Consider the following 20,660-nt stretch of genomic DNA (forward strand, 5'->3'; position numbering starts at 1 on the left):
TCAGATGTGGGGACCAGATGTCAAGTCCCGTGTTTCCTGGTTCTTCATTCCTGGCACTGAAGAATGGTTACTGGTACCGAGTTGATGGAGCAAATGAGCAGACCAAGCAGATGTGAGCAGGCAAAGTGCCAAAGTTTATTAAAGCATAGTACATTCCAGAGAAGGAATGGGTCAACCCCAGCGAGTGGAGGAGATCCTGAATTTAACAAGACTTACCCTTTTATGCTGATTCCCTAATTTTATGTTAAGTGGGGGGTGGAATATGCATGGCTTTTCTTGGAAAAGGGCGGAGAATTCCCAGAATAGGGAGTCCTCCCTTTTCTATCCTTGCGAGGCAATTTCTGGGGGTTGCCATGGCATTTGTAAACTGTCATGGCACTGGGTGGGTGTGATTTTTACTATGTTAATGAGGGTAGTTCATTTAAGGACACTGTTACCTCAACTGTATACATGCCCTTTTGTGGCCTTGATCATGTCTCCACTTTGTGGCCTTTCCACTTCTTTTTGGTTGGTCGGTCCTTGCAGACCCCCTATCGTATACCAAACAATCTTTTCAGTCCTTGGAAGCCCCCTTGACATGTCATCTGCTCTTTCTTGGAAGCCCCCCTTCTGGTCAATTTGTTCCCTCTATTGTAGACACAGCATCTCCTGGTGCCATCTGCTCCTCTCCCTCCTTATCTCCACCTAATGGTGTTTAGTAAAAACCCAGTTGGTTGCCTTCTGCTGCCTGTAATGGCAGCAGCTGGGGGGGGGCAGGGGGGTAATAGGCAACATGAGGCTTCTCCTCCCTATCCACGAATGTCCTAATCATGGCTGTGATCGCTGCCCAACTTAATGAACGCCCTGGCAGTAGGTTGACATTCTCAGGCTTTAACTGTCTAAGAAGAGTGCTGGTACACAATGCCATGCTAACGCATCAAGCCTCTGCCCCAAATGCCTGATGAATTTGTTCCTGTGGGCACTCTGAGAAGAGTGAAAAAATTAAGGCATAGATTGAATGAAAAACTATGACAGTTGTAAGGCATAAAATCAATAATGCCCCACTTTCCAAAAAACTGGAACCTTTTAAATGCCAAAAATACAGTGAGACATCTCCTGACATACATATCTAGTGATTCTACCCTCTTAAGAACAATCTTTCTAATTACAGGTATTTAGTTTCCCATGAGTTACACTGCTCTTAGGGTTCCAGGTGTTAAAATGATGCACTGAGTGAAGTGAGGAGAGGGGAAGGGAACTGATATATTTTTAGTATTTACTTTGTTCCAGACACTGCGCTAGGTGTTAGCCTTCCTATGAGACAGGCATACCCTTCTTCATATTAAGGATTTCAGATTTCATTTAAGTGTGAAATAAAATATACTATTAATAGTTGTGTAGAGTCTAAGACACTTTCACGAAGAGACCCAGAAAGTACAGGGGTTCCAATAGGTTAGAAGTTTTTTTTCTGTCCAAAGGTAGGCAGCCCAGGATTGCAGGGTGATTCTGCTATACTCAAGATGATGCTTTCATTTCTGAAACCAAGACGGCTGCTCTCTCTGCTGCCATGTGTTTGCATGCCAGACAGCAAACACAGGGAAAGGCAAGGTGATCTTTTCTTTTAAGGGCATGAGCCAGAAGTGCTAGACATCATTCCTGCTCATGTTCCCAAATAGCTCCAATGATTTAAATAATATAGAAGTTTATTCCTCTCCCGTGTAACAGTCTGAGGGTAAGCAGCCCAAGGACCTCCATAGTATCAGGAGCTCCATTTCTTCTTGCTATTTTACCAACCTCCCCAGTGTTTACCATCTTCTATATGGCAGAAGGAAGCTCACCACCGTGCAGGGACACATTCCAGCCAAAAGAACTGGGGAAAGGAGGAGAGAGGAGAGTGCAGTCCTTTTCTTCTTAAGGGCACACCTGGAAATTGTTCATATCACTTTTGCTCACATCCCATGGGCCAGAGTTTAGTCACATGGCCAAAGCTAGCTGCAAGGGAAGCTGAGAAATGTGCCTAGCTAAAACTGGGTAATTCTGTTAGTAAAGGAAGAAGAAATAAATGGTTTCTGATAAGAAATAGCTCTCCGTGTTATAGGAAACCATCGTAGGGATTTGTGCAAGACAGTGACACCATTATTTTTTTTGAGCAGTTATTGTGGATGGTCTATGCTGGAAGGTAGATACAAGCGTGGAAGCAGGAAGACCAGTTGAGCAATCAAGGTGGCTTGATCTGGGTGGTAGCAGCTCAAGTGATGAGAAGTGGTCTGATACGAGATATATTTTGAAATATACATTCAAAAGCCCTGAGCAAGATTTTCTGAGGGGTTGGATACCAAGTGTGACAAGGAAAGAGAAGTGGAGGACGTTTGGATGAATTCATTTCTTCAAGTTGAACAGTGAAATTGTCTTTGATCAGCTGCTTCATGGCAATCACACTATCACATTGTTTCGGCTTTTCTTCCTGAAACTTACCTCTACCTGAAGTCATCTTGTTTAGTTTTCTGTTAGCTTAATTAGTTTCTGCCTCTTCCCACTAAAAGGTATGCTCCATGGAGTGGAAACTTTTTCTACCATATTCATTATTCTAGTGCTGGCACCTAGAACAATGCCTGACACGTAGTAATGTTAAGAGCCAACATTTTCCCAGCCAGCATTTATCTATTTGTCAACCGGATGAATAAGTCAAGAGAGATAGTTGGTGGTTCTAAAGATGATGACAGAATGAAAAGAAAAATTAAATGACATAATAAGAAGACAGAATGAAAGAAGCCAGATATCACACCTTGAGGAGTCTACAATGGTCTTTAAAAATGATTAAATATTGGCCAATGCTGTTAAGTAATCTTTGTGATGTTGTTAATCTAAAATTTATAGTCTATAAGTACCCTAGAAGAAGAGTCTGGGTACTTTAAAAGAAGTGATCAGGCAAATCTCAAATATGTCAAATAACCCTCAGCTCTGTAGATTTATTAAAAAAAAAAAAACAATTTCTAGAGGTTTAAGGGGAAAAAAAGGTATGACTCAAAAATTCTAAAAACAATCCAGTTGTCATTCAAGTATGTAAGAACATTGGCAATATATCGCCCATATATCCTTTCTGGAATGGAGAATGTCATTAGAGTCTTGAGGATGATTATGATGTTGAAGCATATAAGGATTATTGGTGAGTATGAAAATATATTAAAGCTAAAATAAAGTCTGATATACTGTACTCTGGAGAGGGACATCCTAAATACCCTGACTTGATCACTACACATTATATACATGTAACAAAATCTTACATGTAACCCATAAACTTGTGCAAATTATTTAAAAAGTCTGAATGTTTTTAATAATTGTGGTTATAAAACATAATGTAAATGTTACAATTTTTGAAAGGAAAGCTACACAATGTAAAATAAGAATAGCATATTAACTTGACTGCTTTAACACATACCAAATTAACAGTGGTTTAAACAAAACAGAAGTTTATTTCTCCTTCTACAACAGTCTGGTTATAGATAGTCCACAGCTGATCCAGGGATCCATGGTACTAGGTACCCAGGTTTCCTCTCTCTTGTTACTCCCCAACCTCTAGAGGGTGGCTCTCTTCCACTTGGTTGAATACAGCTCACCACCATGTCCACTGGGTTCATATTCTAGCAGCAAGAAAGGTTAAAAGGTGGAAAGGGAGCAGAAGTTGCACACATCTCTTCTATTCGCATCCAGTTAGTCTGCCACCTAGCCATACCTAGCAGCAAGGGAGGCTGGAAATGTAGTTGGTGGCTGGGGACTTGTGTCCACCTCTATTATTATGGGAGTAAAGAAAAGACATGTATTAGAGAGGGAGAAACCATCAATCTTTGCCATAGTATTTCAGAGGTTGTGAGAACGAAGTGAAATAAATCAGAACACACACTTAATACTTATACCTGCAACAGAGTTAAGTATCCAGTAATATTAGGTATTCTTTTTTTGTTTTTTGTTTTTTTTTTTTTTTTTTTGAGACAGAGTCTCACTTTGTTGCCCAGGCTAGAGTGAGTGCCGTGGCGTCAGCCTGGCTCACAGCAACCTCAATCTCCGGGGCTCAGCGATCCTCCTGCCTCAGCCTCCCGAGTAGCTGGGACTACAGGCATGCGCCACCATGCCCGGCTAATTTTTTGTATATATATATATTTTTAGTTGGTCAATTAATTTATTTCTATTTTGGTAGAGACGGGGTCTCGCTCATGCTGGTTTTGAACTCCTGACCTTGAGCAATCCGCCCGCCTCGGCCTCCCAAAGTGCTAGGATTACAGGCGTGAGCCACCACGCCCGGCAGGTATTCTTTTTAAATGAAAATAATCTTATTTTTTTCTTATGGAAATGATACATGCTGTTTGTAAAATATTCAGACAATGTAAAAGAATATGGAAAAAAAGTAAAGATCATTCTGAACCCCATCTTCAGAGTCAACCACTGTTAATGCTATACCCATATCTGGTAATTTATCAAGTGTTTCTTTGAGTCCCAAGATGTAGTAACTTTTATAAATATTTCAGCACTTTGAAAAAATACATATTTTCTATTTGCAAGATAAATTGTTGATGTATATAGCCATTGTTTCAACCACAGTTATGTTTTATATTTTTATGCTATATAATTTGGTGCAAAAAATTATGATAGTTATATCTTCATTATAGACTAGACAATTCATAATTATAAAGTTTCCACTTGATTTTGAGCATCTGATATTAATAACACAACCTTCCCTTCCTTTCTGCTTCCACTACTCCGGACACTTAGATTGACACATTAATTTGCCCCCAAGCAAATTCAGAAGCTGAATGGGTTAATTTTTTTTAAAGGGTTCACTTTTCTTCTCCCCTTCCACTACAACAACTAAGGTACAGTTCACAGCCACCTGCTTTGTACTTACTAATCTCAGGTTCTGTAAGAACTTGAGAGATTTTAAATACCACATATCCTATTTGGGTACATTTTCCCCATATTGAAAAGGATTGTGCCAAACTGTAGCAGCAACTCAATTGCAGAGATTTGAGTTTTCACTAGATTTCAAGCGATGCTATCAATTCACAGCTAATGGGTGTTCAAAGGCATTTTAAGAGCTTCTTTTGATGCCTTTGAAAATGTCACATATACCTTAACATTTTTTTGGTTTTTTTTTTTTTTTTTTTGCTTCATGTATAGAGAAACAGCCACTTCAGAGTTGGCATCCCTATTTACAAAGAGGCAAATAAGAGCTTTCCAAATTTAGTGTAATTCCTTTTGAATTCATGTCGTTAACGTGAAACTACAAGAAAAAAAAAGAGTAAATCCTGGCTTATTTGCACCTATTTTTTTCCTAAGAAAATAATGAAGATGATGCCTGCAACTATTTGAGGGTGACTATAAGGTGCCAAGCTTTTTTGGCCCATCAACTTTCCTCTGATCCTCGTACCCTGCCATGTAAGTGTGATTGTCACCTTTGTGTAGCAAGAGTACTGACACTCAGAAAGAGAAATGACAAGTAGAGCTACACAGCTAGACTAGAAGTGGCAAGATTGAGCTGGGGTCAAACTCCTTCTGTCTGACTCCGAAATCTCTGTTTGTTCCAAGAGATGGACTTCGGAAGGAAATGGGCAATTCTTTGTTTTTTCTATGATTTGAGTAATGTTTCCTCTTTTTCTCTCTTTGGATGCTCTTTACTGGAGTCTAATGAGAACAAACTCCATGTGCAGCTACAGAAATGCAAGTCTGAGGGAATGGAAAGCTAGAATCTGTTTAATTTACAGTTCAGCAAACAAATACAATTTCCTTAAGTAAACCCTCCAGGAGGGTTGATGGAATCCAGCCTCTTGTTATTTGAGTGCTTTAATTCTAGAATGTACCTCAGAGATTTAACAAAGAATATTGTTATCAAATATTATTCTCCATCTATTGCGAATGCCATGCAACGTTTTTGCTGTTGTTTAGAATACACAAGCTCTATAGTAATACGTTATACCAAATTTCAGAAATGCCAACTGCATTTGGAATAAAAAAAAATAGGGGAAACTTTCTGAATCACTTAATTGTATTTCTTAAACCCAACAAAACTCCTAATATGTAACTTTGGAAAAAAGAGTCATCTCTCTTGATTGCAGACACAGTTCCATTAATTGGAACTGTACTGTGCAAACAAGGTGTTTTAGTATCATTGACTAAAAGGATTTGGGCATGATTGCATGGAAATGAGGGAATGGTTTAGACCAAACCCACAGCTCTGGACTGGTGGTGCATAACGTTTACATCTGCGGAACTATTCTATAAATTCAGGCCCTCCCCCAGAATTACTCATTCAAAATTTTAAGCAGTGGAGTCCCAAGCATGTGTATTTAGCAAATCTCACAGGTAATTTTGATGTGCATCCCTGGTTAAGAACCTCTGGCCTGGAATCAGGGATATATCACTGGTGCACTGAATAGCAACAAGAAAATATTTTCCTTCAAATGCTGGCTGCCACTACAAACAATTGTCTTTCCCTGCCCCCTTCCTTACTCCATCAAAAAAAAAAAAGAATCATACAATGAAATAAATATAGGCAAATGCTCTCAACAATGGCAGATATGAATCTTATTCTCAGAGAAATACACCTTTGTTGTCTGTCATGAATATCTGATGCAGCTGGGGCTTAATAGCCACTTGAATGCTGGGAAAGGGTTTTGGGAACAATAAATGCAGTTTGTTTTTTTTTTTAAGAATGCCCTACAAAGAAACCAAAATACTGTCTTTCCATCTAATCATATGGTGAATAGATGGACACGGCATTAGAAATTATGGAGTCCAACTGCTCCATTTTACTTAGGAGAAACTGAGCTCAAAGTGGAGAAGTGACTTGTACGTCACACAGCTTTTCCAAACAAGGCAAACCATTTCATCCAATGGCCAGCCAAGGAGTACAAACCAAGTTTCCTATTCTTTTTTGGAAACTTGCCTCACTGAAATTAGAAAGAACACAGAACAGCTCTTGAGCCATGTCCAGAAATGAGACTCCATTCTTCAATAAAGCACCAATAGTTTAGCCAAGAAGTGTCAAGAGAGAGAAAGAAAAAAAAAAAAAAAAAAGATCAGCCTGAAACAGATTCTTTAGCAAACTTGCCCATCCTCACAGAGTAAAATAACCGAAGCTGCCTGTACATTTGCTGTCCTGTCACCAATACGAATTGTTCTTTCAGGACAGATATTTAAGGATAGACTTAGCCAGAGCTTCATTACACACTGTTTTTCTGGATCTATTCTCAGAGGGGGTATTTTCTAAACTTGATCTCTCCTCCTTCCTCAGCCCCTAAACAAAATTCTGGAGAAGTAGAAGAAGGGTGAAGATCTGATATCAAATAATCCATATCATGTCATAAATGTCTTGGTGGATGTTAGGAGCTGAATTGGGTCCCATACCCCCAAATTCATATGCCAAAATCTTAACCCCCAGTGCCTCCAAATGTGACCATATTCGGAAATAGGATATTTAAAGAGGTAATTTAGTTAAAATGAGGTCATTAGGGTGGGCCCTAATCCAATATGACTGGTGTCCTCATTAGAAGAGAAAATTAGGATGCAGACACACACTGAGGTAAGACCAAGTAGAGACTTAGGCAGAAGACAGCCAACTACAGGGCAAGGAGATGTGCCTCAGAAGAAACCAACCCTGGGGACACCTTGATCTTGGACTTGTAGCTTCCAGAACTGTGAAACTATAAATTTCTCTGTTTAAACCACCAGGTCTGTAGTACTTTATTTATTTATTTATTTATTTTTGAGACAGAGTCTCGCTTGTTGACCAGGCTAGAGTGAGTGCCGTGGCGTCAGCCTAGCTCACAGCAACCTCAAACTCCTGGGCTCAAGCAATCCTTCTGCCTCAGCCTCCCAAGTAGCTGGGACTACAGGCATGCGCCACCATGCCCGGCTAATTTTATATATATATTAGTTGGCCAATTGATTTCTTTCTATTTATAGTAGAGACAGGGTCTTGCTCTTGCTCAGGCTGGTTTCGAACTCCTGACCTCGAGCAATCCACCCGCCTCAGCCTCCCAGAGTGCTAGGATTACAGGCGTGAGCCACTGAGCCCGGCTGTAGTACTTTATTATGAAAGCCCTAGAAAACTAATGTACTTGATCTTTTTACTCATCTGCCATGGGTGTGAGATTGAATTTTATTCTTTAACAAGTTCATGCTCAGAATGGAATGCCAGTGTCATCATTTTGACCCTTTAGTTAAAACGAGGGCTTGGGCATGGTATCCGTGAGCGTGGCTGTGATGCAAATAACAGAAAACTGTAGTGATGGAAGTAACACATGGGATGTGTTTGGCTCAAATGACTGAAATGTCAAGAGGTAGTGCGGGCTGCAAGTGCAGTTTGATCAGGGTGTGGCCTCCTCTGCCCTTCCTTGTTTATTAGGTGTGTTGTTGAGTTGGCTGCCGTCAAGATGGAAAGAGGACATCAATAGTTATACACGCTTCTTCACCCCTGTCCAAGGAGAAAGAATGGCACCATGTAACCATTAAAACAAGTCCAGCCTTCCCTCTAATTGAACCAGTCGTCATTTGTTATACTAATAATAACAACAGTAACAACAACTAATATTTCAATGAATGCTTAATATGTGCCAGGCATTCTTTTAAGTGCTTTTGCTGCTTTAACTCTTTAAATCCTCATAAAAAGAGCAATGGTGGAAACAACCTAAATGTCCATCAACATATGAATGGATTTAAAAAATGTGGTGTGTGTATGTATAATGGAATACTATTCAGCCTTTAAAAAGGAAATTCTGCAATAGGAGACAATATGGATGAACTTTCAGGACATTATGTTAAGTGAAATAAGCCAGTCACAGAAAGACAAATATTGCATAATTCCACTTATATGAGGTATGTAAAATAGTCAAATTCAAAGACTCAAAGAGTGGAATGGTGGTTGCCAGGGGCTGAGAAGAGGGGGAAATAGGGAGTTATCACCATGCATAAAGTTTTCAGCCAAGTAAGATGAATAAGCTCTAGAAATCTGCTGTATAGATCTCTCTTGTTTCCCTATGGTCAACAAAAATGTATTTTATACCTAATTTTTTTTGAGAGGGTAGATTTCATATTAAGTGTTATCACAATAAATTTTTTTTTAAGGAAAAGAAAAAACAACCCCTGAAACCAAAATAAAAAGTAATGAATGGGACTAGCCTGGTTTGTTAATTTAGGCCAATCTCTAAACTGATGGGGGTAAGTCTCCCACCCCCCACTCCTAGAAACTATCAGATTGATGCACAAGGTGCAGGATAGATATCAGGACAATAACCACAGTATTAATTACAATCATGTCTCTGAAAAATTATAACTCTGCTTCAGGCTTCAGTTTTCCTTAACAATCTAGCTTAACACAGGCAAAAATCAAGATGTTCTTCTTTCATTGTCCATATTATATAAATTACCTTTTGTCCATTTGTCCTTTTGAATGTCACAGTACTGTTTTCTCCTTACAGGTACAGATGCCAATAGAGACTGAGTCAAGTAGCATGCAGGCTTCCGGAAATTTCCAAACATGTGAGCACCTTCCTCCTGCAAGTTATAGTGATCTCTCAGGTCAACCCTCAGGTCCCTTTGATTCTCTTCCTGTTCTGACATTTGCAGAGAGGCGTGGAAACCTCCTTGCTTGTTCTGGCTTGTGTAGAACTGCTCTCTCTGTTACTCTTGATTCATGGTAAGAAAGGAGCAATCAGAGACAAGCATTTGGTGAGGCTTTAGTTTGTCCCACTTTCACCCTTGTCACCAACCCCCACCTTGCACAAGCTAGGTGGTTCCCTGTAAGAATTAAATGCACAGATATGATATTTCCCAATTTTCAAACTTGAATTCAATTAGAATTTTATCATGGGTTACAAAAGCCAGAAATGCATGTGTATTAGGAGCTAGGGCATTCGAGTAAACCAAGTGTTACTATCATCAGGCTTCACTGATATGAAATAAATAATGGGCAACTTACTGCCCTACATGCTAAATACTTAAATATCATCTTGGTACAAATCAGGACAACTTTTTCCAGAAAATAAGGAGGGAACACTTTATCCAAAGTTACAAAATGTTTGTATCTTCTATATAACAAGATACACTATTACAACTCCCACTCCTAGGAGTTATTAAAAGTGTGTGGGGGGAAAAGCAACAGTGATGTTCATTCAAGACTGGCTTAGACTAACATAAATGTAAACAATGTACATTCCACCCATACGCATGGCTAAGACAATTACAGTAAAAACTCCTTGAGGGGAATATTATGTAACTATTAGTAGTTCCCTTTGTTTGGAATACTTTTCCACCCCCTCTGCCTTATTTCTCTGCCAGCTAACTCCCACTTAGCCTTCAAGACTCAGGGCACCCACCCCTGTGCTTATGTAACACCTGGGCACACCTCTGAAAACATGTAGTGCCCATTGCATTGTAACCCACTGATTTCGCCTGCGAGTCTCCCCCACTCCATTGCAACTTACTGAGGCACAGCCTGCCATTTGTGCAACAAGTTAAAAAACAGAAGAGGAGGGGGGACAATAAATAAAATCATTCTTAATACATAAAATTTAGGCTTCAGCTAATTCAGAGCTGCCTTCATTCCCCCCACCCCCTGCAGCTGCACCCGCATCTGCATCAGGGCAAAGCCTCCTAGAAGGTGAGAAGTCTGCCTCTCAGCCTTCTACAAGGGGCGTCTTTTGGGGGGAGTGGGTGGGAGATTAGAAGTGGGGCCCGTGGGATATTCCTGCAACACCCCGGGATCCATTAACATACTTTTCTATTTCCTTCCACAAAGTTTGTTTCCATGAATATCTGAGTTGCCCTATGTACTGTACAAATTGGGACTGCAAACGTGCAAACGATCAGGGTGATTTCATCTACACCGAAAAGCGACGCGCGTTCCCTGCTTTCGGGCAGAAACTGCGTCTGAAGGTGCAGAAGCGGAGGCAGCCCCGCGCCAGGGGTCAGCGAGCGCAGGGCGCCCTCCTCCCCCAAGCGTTTCCGGCCGGGCTCCCAGACTCTTCGCGCGGCGCTCCCTTCCGCCCGCCCGACTTCTGAGCGGAGCGCTCGGGCGGGAGGAGAACCGGCGAATCCTCGCGGGCGCCGAGCGCTCGCGGAGCCGCCCGCGCCCGGCCCCGTCACGTTGGCTGCGGAGCGCAGCCCGGCTGCGCCCCGGCGGGGAGGCACCGGGGGTAGCTAAGGGGAGCGGGTCACGTGAGAGGAGGAGTCTGACCTACTTTTCCCCGCGGCAGGCGCATGCGCACTTCGCCTCTGCGCGCCGGCCGGGAGGCTCACGTGGAATCGCACGTGCCCGAGGCTCCCGGGCGCGGGCTCCGGGCGGGGCATGCGCGGGGCGGGCGGGGCGGAGCGCGGGGAGGCGCGGCCTGGGGGGCCCTGCGGTTGTCACCGACCGCAGCCCGCGGCCTTCCGGAGCTGCTGGGGCTTCCCACGAGTTCATCGGATTCAGCAGCCGTGAAATCAGAGTTACCGCACATTTGCCCTTGGCATCACCATTTCCACAACTTGGAGTTCGCCCTACAGATGGGCTCCCGCCGCGGGGCAGTGGAGTCCCCGCGGGGATGATCCCTGCACCCTGGTTTGACGTCGCCGACGACGAGAAACAATCTCGCCGTCCGACAGAACACGGTTAAATGTATGGGAGCATGGTTGAAGTCCTCCGCAGCTCTTAAAAATCAAATAGACCGCTCTAGAGACGCTGATATGGAAAGACAGTGTATGGGGTTGCTTACATTTGTGAGAAAAAATTTATATATGTGTAAATGGATGGAATCGTTCTGGAAAGATGCACACGAAACTGGTCGAAGAAGTCATATTAACACTGGGGGTGGGGTGGGGGAGGGGAGGGCAAGGCTGACTATACTTTTGTAACTTTTAAATTTTGTACCATGTGTGGTTAATTTATTTATTTATTTTTTCAAATAAAATTTAAAAACAAAGCGTCAGTTAGCACTTAATCTGTGCTGGGCTCCAGGTTTTATGCAAATCATTTCCTTCTAGAAAGTTTGTCATATACAGTATCTGCTGTATTTCCTGTTTTGTTCAGCTTGTATCCTTGTTTTTTCCTTGGAGTAAAACATTTCATTGTCATCAGCTGGTATCTTAATGTCTTAAGCTTTCTAATAAAGTGCTGAAAAGTTGTTGTTGTTGTTTTTTTTTTTAATTTCCAAGGGAAACAACCCAAGTCCTCTACATCTTTAATTTTCTCTCCAAGGTCTGTGTCTTGAGGGAAGTCATCTTAACCAAGGGAATCTCAGCAACAAATATTTTCATAATAAAGCCTACACAGCAGTTTTATATCTGTGATTAGCTTTTACTCTCCCAATTACTCGGTGAGTTTGTAGTGCAGATATTATCTTCATTATGGTTAGTACATGTATGTCAGTTATATTTGGTGGCAAGTAACAGAAAATCCAACTCTGAGTAGCTTGAACAGTAAAGCTCATTTAACAGAAGTCCATGATAGGATGGATTTCAGGGATAGTTTGATTCGCCAGCTAAACAATGTTACCAGGATCTGGTTTCTTTTTATCCTTTTGCTAAACCTTCTATGGTGTCAGCTTCATGGAAAGCTTTGGTGAAAATGCTTCCTACTAGAGGCAGCTAGCAAACGTCTTCCCCATGCTCATTGGCTAGAGTTGGGGCAAGTATCCATCCCTGAACCGATAACACTAGCAAGAGATGAGAGTATGCTGATCCATTTGGGTTTATCTGTTAGTCCATGTGCTTTGGGGGAGCTAAAGAAAACAGACCATGGGTAGGTGGGGGGGGGGCGACCACAATGCACCTCACATCACGACTACTATTGCTCCTACTGCTATTATTTCCCCCTTTCCAGGTGTGGCAAGTTGGATTCAATGATAACTCTTGATTTGCTGCAAATTCTGCAGTCACCATATTTGAATGTTTCTCTACGCTGTATACCTTCTCAGCGGTGGAGTGAGTAAGAGCATCGACACATCAGAATAAATCCCCAGTACTAGCAAAACAACTTGAGTTATGATGAGAAATCAGTGATGCCATTCTGGTAGAATTATATAAAAGGAAATGTACAAACACCACATTTATGTTCTATTTCTTTATCCACCCATCCCACAAGTATTGAACTCCTACTGTATGTGGAAACACAGAGCTCTTACATAAAAACAGAATACTTTCATGACCAAGTCCCTGAACTCGGAGGGAACATAGTCAAGTTAGGCAGACAAGATGGATACTTGGAAAACATTAAAATAATGATACGAGACGGCATGCAATAGTGCCTAAGTGGATGATAATGTAGTGTGGCAGATGTTCAGAGCAGAGGCAGAGATCACTTGAAAAAGATAACAAACAGGAGAGAGACTTGGAGGATTGCTCAGATTAGATACAATAAGCAGAGGAGAAGGCAAGGGCTGTGTAGATGGTTGGACGTTAGGTGAGCAAAGGTGCACAGGTAGACAGGGATCTGATAGTCTCAAGATTAGAGACCAGACCTATTGGCATGGGATTTTGCATTGGAGGAGTGAGAGGTGATGCTGGAAATGTGAGAAACCAGGTTCCCTAGGCCCACTCCCCTGTGGATATAGCTGCATTGTAATTATTTAAATATCCCTGGCTTCTATTTCTACTTGCTCATCATTTCCAAGTCTCAGCCAGTTATATCAGAGAATACCCAAGGACCTTTCACATGTGCTCATGGACCAGTCAGCCAATTAATGTCACCCCATAGCCTCTGTGATGCTCTTCCTCTTCCTCTCCTGCTCTGGTCCCCCTCTCCTAGAAAAGCAGGATGAAAGATGTCTCAGCACCACTTCCCTAGTTATATGGGGAGGAGGAGGAAGAGTCAAGAACAATTCTGAGAATATCCACATGTTGCTACATGCCATGTCATCACGGGACACATTACACACAGAACATGCCCAAATTGGGATGTTCACACAATAAGGGGAAGGTACCTCATCTAACACACTGGGTGTTCAAATATTTAACAACTGCCAATTCAAGATCAAGGCATACTCTTAGGGGAAGGAAGGACTGTGATTAACACGCGTCAAGTGAAACTACTAAGGTACAAACTTAAGGAGGCGCTCACTCTTGGTGCCACTGTCTTTGTCTTGTGGTCTAGACAGCCTTAAACTAGAAACTTGAAGACTCACAGAATCTCAAGGAAGTCTTAATAGTAGAGAGAGAGAGAGAGAGAGAGAGAGAGAGAGAGAGAGAGAGAGAGAGATATTCATACCCATATATTTATTCGTCTATGTTTTTCTCTCTTTCCTTTAAAAGTCTTTCTTATCTATCCTTTTAATCTACAGCCCAATTATACTTTAGATTTTGAGTTTTAACTAGATGCATGAATTTATGTGGGCATATAAGCTGTATACTCATCTGACAATTGAACAAAACATACATTAATGGTCTGCAAGGATAGACCAGGGATTCATTAGCTGCTGGGACCATGAAGAAAATAAACAAAAATACATGAAAGCCTTGCTTTCCTTGAGATCCTAGCTTAGTAGGGGGACACGGTTTATAAGGAGGAGACAGGCAAGTGTAAAAGTTTGTCAGGGTGGGTGTGGGGACACAAAGGAGTGAATGGCTGTCTCTACCATAGTTGGCAGTAGGTGGGAGGTAGCATCCTACCTTCGTGTAGCATGTGGTACAAGTCTTCAGTGATGAGACCCCCCAAAAGCCAGGCATTGTGCTAAGCATTTGGGGTAGGGAAAGGAGAAGTACGTAAACTCCAGATATTAAAAAAAAACTCACAGTCCAGTCGGGGACAGGCCTAAAAACAGAAAATTGCAAAGGTCCTGAGGAATGGTCAGCGGGAGATTGTACTCACTGCTATGAAGAGACAGGAGAAAGGGTGAGGCACCGGATGTGTGGGAATTGGGAGACCAATTTTGGGCTTGACAAAGCCACCCGTTCTATAACCCGGGTATAGATAGCTTAAAGATTACTGGGTGGGGTTGAGCATATTTGCATAAGGAGACAAGTTTTCAAAGGACTGGAAACTCCCTTTCTCTTTCCCTTTTGATGTTCAACATTATTTGAAAATCTTTAATGACTGACACAGTATGCACTGAGACCAGTAGGTAGAAAACGACACAATAATGTCATAGTGATAGAGAGGGTGCGTGGTTGGTGACGGGATCTCAAATTGCCCAGTTGAGGACGAAGCATGTGTTTGAGGCTGAGCCTTCTTGGACACCTCAGGAATATTGGCCAGGAATGATCGTAATGTTGGGAGCTGATAGAAGAGCACAAGGAGCCTCGTTTTCCCTGCCCCCACATGTTCTCTGAAACAAAACAAAACAAAACTTCATGAAATGCTGTGGCAGGAACACCCACTGGTGAAGACTCTTTTTGCATTATCAGTAAGTCATCGCCCCTGCTTTGACAGTACATTTGCAACACAATAGCTTGTTCTCAAATAACAAGTTATTTACTGGTGGGTATCAGTCAGGCTAGGCTAGGGTGAGTCACAGTAACAAACAAACCCAAATCTCTATGGCTTGAAAGAGCAAAGATTCATTTCTTGTTTATACTACATATCCATTGCAGTTCCATCTCATTGCTGTTCTTACTTGGGTACTGAGACAGAAGATACAGCCATTATCTGAGACCCTGCTGGTCTCCTTGGCAGAGCAAAAGTAGAGCTCTGGAGGGTCCGACTTGACCAATTAAATGCTCTAACCTGGACCTGACAGTGGTTGCTTCTACTCACAACCCATTGGCTAGAACTAGTCCTGTGGTCCCATCTAACCACAAATGGTTGCATAAGTACTGTTCTACCTGATGCCAGGGAAAAGAAGACGGAATATTTGTAAACAGCTTCAACAACTACTATGCATGTAGTAGTTGGCTCACCAAATTCTGTCTCCAATAGGCAAGTTGAAATACTAGGAATGATATCGATGGTAGAAACAATTATAAAAAAATGTTTGTTGAACACTTGCTATTCTGTTAGAATAAAGCTAGACACTAATCTAAGCACTTTCCCTGTAGTAATTTATTTAATTTCCCTAACAATCTTGGAAACTGACATGATTGCAGAAAAGACCATTCTAGGGTAGGGAGGAATATGGTCTCCTCTCAACAGGGAGCATAAACTTAGAATCATACAGATTTTATCAACAACAAAAAAACTTATTTTATAAAGCAGGTTTATGAAGTGGGGCATATCAGTTTCACATGTATATCAGCTTTTGCTGTGTGAAGGGTGGATACAATGTGAAACCAGGAAAGTATAAATTCAAGGGCATGAATAAATCAACTGGGACATTGTTTCTTACACTGCATTGTCCACAGTAATAATAATTACTTTATCGATTCATCCACAACATTTTATCACAGGTTTTCCTCATTCCAGGCAACCACAGGCTTCTCAAGGGAAACAGTGATTAGAAAACCTCCCTCTGCATTGGCTCAGAGAGCATCAATAGAGGGGAAAAGTCAGGAATCCTTACTTGAACATGCTGTTTGAAGAATTCTGCCTGAGAGATACCTGGAAAAGGTGTGTGTGTGTGTGTGTGTGTGTGTGTGTGTGTGAGAGAGAGAGAGAGAGAGAGAGAGAAAGTGAGAGAGAGAGAGAGAGAGGGTGGGGGGTCAGCCATGCCCGCATGTATCCCTAAGTGTGTTTTTCTTTTTATGTCTGTATTTTGCCCAACTATTCATTAGCACCTTATCGAGTCTCCTTCAGAGCTATTTTCACAGCCTCCAATGGGAACCACCTACCAAATATTTTTAAGCAATTGGTGATGATTTGGGAAAATGTTTTATGAATTGCACACAGAAATAAGGAAACCATATCAGCCAACATTTCAGAGCTCATCATGCACCAAGGCCCTTGCTAACTACTCTGTATGCATGACGTCATTCATCCTCAAAAGAACCTGTGATGAGGCAAGTACTATCATCTGCTCACGTGACATAGAGCAGTTCCACTGTTGGTCAACAGAAGGCCAAGCTCAAGGGCTCACTGACTCCGAGCCCACGCTTGGGACTTCTGCACTCTCCTCCTCTTTGGAGCCTTCCTATTCGCCTACCTGGGTCTAGCACTTTGTGTTCTAACCTGACCCACTTGGCCATTTCCTGAAGTTGGCCATTACCTCTAAGCTTATTCTTATGGCTCTAAGCTTACCTTATGGCTTATGAAGAGGCCATTACCTCTAAGCTTATCACTCAATTTTTTACCCATGGCTCAGTCTGTCTTCTTTTCCTGGGATGTCCTTTTTCTCTGACTGCCAAAGTCCCACTGCATCTTCAGGCTCATATCTAGAAATGCCTCCTTCACAAACACCGTCTTATCCTCCTAACCCTGTCTAACTACTGCCCTCGCTTCACGTTGCTTTGTTTTTGTTACTTATCCTGTGGGTTTCACCTAGGTCCTCCCTCTGTTGCTAGAGCATAGTGTGTCATATGCCTAATTGTATTCTCCAAGCACCTAGCTGACCATGTGGTACCCATGGTAAGCGCTTGGTGAATGGACAAAAGGGATATTTCTATAGGTCTGAGAACATGTTAAATGGTTACAGTGCAAGATGAGAGCAGTATCTCCCATCCTCCAGTATTGAAAGAAAGATACATTGAAAAATAGAAACTAATGAAAATAAATCTTGTTAGAGTAAATTTGAATATTCTTTGATCAAATCATGTCCCTTAGAACTTAATGACGTTCTAAGGAAGTTTGATATAACCTGGGCATTCATCCATGTATTATTGATTAAGTGACTTCTGTGCAAACAGGCACTGTTCTAGATGCTAGGGATCCAGCAGTCAACCCAACGATAAACAAATAAGGAAATGTAGAGCATGTCAGATAGTAATAAATGCTCTGGGGGTGGGGGTTGGGTGGGAAGAAAGCAGTATGGAGAACAGGAAAACCTGAGGCTGGAGTGAGCAATGTGATTGTATCCACAGTGGTCAGAAAAGGTCTACGCAAGGAGGCAATAAGTGAGGGAGCGAGCTATGCAGATATGTGGGAAGAGAGCATGCTAAGAAAGGGAACTGCAAGTGCAAAGGTCCTGAGGCAGGGGTGTGCTTGGCATTCAAGGAACAAGAGGGCCAGGGTGGTTGCAGTTCACGGCATAAAGGGGAGAGAGGCAGAGGAGGAGATCTTAGGGGTCATGTGCAGTGGAGCTGGTGCAGATTATGTAGGGCTTTTTAAGCTCTTGAAAGACTTTAGCTTTTTTTCTCTTTTTTAAGAGTTCGACTTTTTATTGAACATGTTATAAAAGAGATTTAGTAAAAAATATCAAAGCCCATGTCATCATCAGACTCCTCCGATTCTTCTCTTTGCTTCTACTTTCTTCTCCTCAGCTAGGGCAGCAGCAGTGGAGGGGGCAGGGCCACCAGCCCCTACACTGCAGACAAGGCTCCTGGTGCTGACCCTGGCCAGGGCCTTTGCACGCAAGCCAGGCCAAAAAGGTTCCACATTTGCACCAACTGCTTTAATGAGGGCATTGATCTTATCCTCTGCGACTGTCACCTCATCGTCATGCAGAATGAGGGCCGGGTAGATGCAGGCGAGCTCGGAGACAGAGGCCATGGCATGGGCGAAGTGAGGTCCTCCCCCTAATGCGACTTCAGTCTCCTCCAAAGGACCGAGCACCTTGGCAGCAGCTAAGGAAAGGGGACTCTGGCTTTTAGTGAGCAAACATGGAGGGTGGTGAGTGGACAAGTGGCATCGTAATCTAACCTCCACATAGAAGAGCCCTTCTGACTGCTGGGTTGACAATAGCCTGTAGCTGGGCAAGGCAGGAAACAGGGAGACCACGCAGTCAGCTGTTGCAATGATCCAAAGGAAAGCTGACAATGACTTAGTCTAGAGCAGCGGTTCTCCACGAAGGGCGGTTTTGCCCCCAGCAGACATTTGGCCATGTCTGGAGTCGGTTTGGTTTGCCACAACTTGGAGGAAGCAGAGGAGGGGTGTGCTACTGGCATCTTAGTGGCTAGAGGCCAGAGATCCTACTAAACAGTGCACAGGACAGCCTCCTCCCACAAAGAATTTTCCAGCCCAAATGTTAGTTGAGCTGAGGTAGAGAAACGGGTTCAGAGTGGTAGCGACTGTGATGGTGAGAAATAATCAGCTTCTGGATGTATTTTGAAGGTAGTGCCAGTGGGATTTGCTGATGAGCTGCAGATGGGGTGTGAGAGAAAGGAAGGAGCCAAAGATGACTTCAAGTTGGTTGCTGGAGCAACGGAGAGAGTGGAGTTTCCATTAACCGAGACAGGGAAGACTCTGGGAGAAGCAGATCTTGGAAGCAAAGCCAGGAATTCAATTTTGGACACGATAAATTTCATCAGTGTGTTGCTCCAGTTTCCAGGGTTAAACAGGGGTCTCATTATATAATGCTAGTGAAAGATGCATGGATAAGCCAAAGAAGATAGACCCCCAATTATTTATACTTAGCTTTGGACTGCAATCTGTGATGTTCTCCCAGCAAGTTCATTGCCCTGCTTGTATTTTGCTTATGTAAGTATTCGCCTGGGTTTACAATTCTGGAAGGTGGTCTGCTTAAAAGGGGAAGATGAGAAAGCTTAGGAAGCTGGGAACAAGGGGAGAGCTATTAATAATAATAGCTTAACATTAGGGTCTAGACTAACTATCTTCTTTTCCTTCTGATTTGGATATGACACCCAGGGGTAGTGATCAATCTCTCTGTGGTCCTGGGTGGATGGGCTGGAGTGTGATTGCTATTTTTTTTCTCAGTATGACACCTGGTACAGATGGTGCAATATCTACATTGGGGTGTCCTGGTGAGGAGTGCCCCTCTCATGTGGTGGGTTAATGCTCACCAGAGCCAGACGGGGCCACATTCCAGCTTCGCCACTAACTGTGTCTTTACTACATGTGAGTTACACAAATTCTCTGAGCTTCAGTTTTATCATCTGTGACATGAGGATAACAGTGGTCTGCTCATAAGGATGATGCAAGAATTAAATGAGGTAATATGTGTAAAGTGCTTAGACTACTGTTGGCACATAGTAAGTGCTCAGTAAACACGTGCTTACTATTACTGTGCAGATTGCAGGCCGGGGGTGGGAAAGACCCAAGTTAAGATTCTAATTTTATCATTGTGAACTTCCTCTGACCCTCAGGTACATCATCTTCAAAATGGTTATGATAAAAAATATTTATATCCCAGAGATACAAACATTGCATGATATAGTTTACATAAAGCAAGTGTCAGATTGCCTGACATGGGCAAGCACTCAGAGAATAGGCCTAGGTTATAAGCAAATAAAACCAAAGTCTTGTAGGGGTGACCTGAACAGATCCTCATCTTGAAACACCATGAAGACACCTTACATATTTTCAAAGGCTGCTGAGGAGCCAGAGCCCAGAGAACCACTACCACCAGCTGGAATTCTTATTGCTAAGGAACTCCTGACACCCTTCCAACTCAGTCCAGGATGTGGTATGGGGCAAAGCAGGGGGATGCCAAATAAGTCACAGGAAAAGGTTTCATAAAAAATTGCTCTAAAAGAAAAATATGAAAGATAACCACAAGCCAAAATGTGCATTTGAAAGAATGAGGATGTGCCTTGACAATCAAAAAAAAAAAAAGTGTCAAATGTGAAATGTCAGAGATATCAACTGTCAAACTTAGTGCTTGAGGAAATTGGACATTCCACACTTAATAATCTTAATAACAAGATTCTGTCTATCTTTAGTCGATTTGACT

General features: G+C 42.4%; 1 pseudogene; it reads right to left on the minus strand.

The window, feature by feature from the left end:
- Nucleotides 1–18,244: 18,244 nt before the first annotated feature.
- Nucleotides 18,245–18,520, minus strand: LOC105858503 (large ribosomal subunit protein P1 pseudogene; annotated as a pseudogene).
- Nucleotides 18,521–20,660: the final 2,140 nt, after the last annotated feature.

The sequence above is a fragment of the Microcebus murinus genome, chromosome 18, assembly GCF_040939455.1.
Source record: "Microcebus murinus isolate Inina chromosome 18, M.murinus_Inina_mat1.0, whole genome shotgun sequence".
Classification (NCBI taxonomy): domain Eukaryota; kingdom Metazoa; phylum Chordata; class Mammalia; order Primates; family Cheirogaleidae; genus Microcebus; species Microcebus murinus.